The sequence below is a fragment of the Belonocnema kinseyi genome, chromosome 6 (assembly GCF_010883055.1).
Source record: "Belonocnema kinseyi isolate 2016_QV_RU_SX_M_011 chromosome 6, B_treatae_v1, whole genome shotgun sequence".
NCBI lineage: Eukaryota > Metazoa > Arthropoda > Insecta > Hymenoptera > Cynipidae > Belonocnema > Belonocnema kinseyi.
Window position 1 is genome coordinate 3353522 of NC_046662.1, and position 1071 is coordinate 3354592.

General features: G+C 22.3%; 1 protein-coding gene across 5 annotated transcripts in view; it reads right to left on the reverse strand.

Moving 5' to 3' along the window:
• Positions 1–1071, reverse strand: part of LOC117175099 (equilibrative nucleoside transporter 1) — a 79767-nt gene that overhangs the window by 849 nt on the left and 77847 nt on the right. The window lies entirely within an intron of this gene.

The window sequence follows — 1071 nt, forward strand, 5'->3', positions numbered from 1 at the left end:
CATTTTTAGTTGAAAATTTATTCTTTTACCTAAAAATTTCACAATTTCATTTTCGGTTGAAAAATCATGTTTTGCTTGAAAATTCATGGATCTATTTTTTTTTAAGATTCATAATTTTAGTAGAAAACTCATCTCTTTAATTGAAAATTGAACTATGTTGTTGAAAATTCGTTTCATTTTTGGTTTAAAATTGACTCTTTTAATTAAAAATTTCAATATCCCATTTTTAGTTGAAAATCCATCTAATTTTTCTTTTCCTTTTTGAGAATGCAAATATTTGGTTAAATGTTGAACTATTTTCTTGAAAATTTCATTTCTTTTGAAGATTCATCATATTACCTGAAAATTAATTTAATTTTTGGTCTTAATTCGTTTATTTTCACTAAAAATTGCACTATTCCACTTTTAGTTAAAAATTCATAATTTTAGAAGAAAACTCATCTCTTTGGTTGAAAATTCACTTCATTTTTAGTTGAAAATTTATTCTTTTACCTAAAAATTTCACAATTCCATTTTCAGTTGAAAAATCATGTTTTGCTTGAAAATTCATGGATCTATTTTTTTTTAAGATTCATAATTTTAGTAGAAAACTCATCTCTTTAATTGAAAATTGAACTATTTTGTTGAAAATTCGTTTCATTTTTGGTTTAAAATTGACTCTTTTAACTAAAAATTTCAATATCCCATTTTTAGTTGAAAATCCATCTAATTTTTCTTTTCCTTTTTGAGAATGCAAATATTTGGTTAAATGTCGAACTGTTTTATTGAAAATTTAACTTCTTTTGAAGATTCATCATTTTACCTGAAAATTCATTTAATTTTTGGTTTGAATTTGTTTATTTTCACTAGAAATTGCACTATTCCACTTTTAGTTAAAAATTCATAATTTTAGAAGAAAACTCATCTCTTTGGTTGAAAATTCGCTTCATTTTTAGTTCAAAGTTTATTCTTTTACCTAAAAATTTCACTATTTCATTTTCGGTTGAAAAATCATGTTTTGCTTGAAAATTCATGGATCTATTTTTTTTAAGATTCATAATTTTAGTAGAAAACTCATCTCTTTAATTGAAA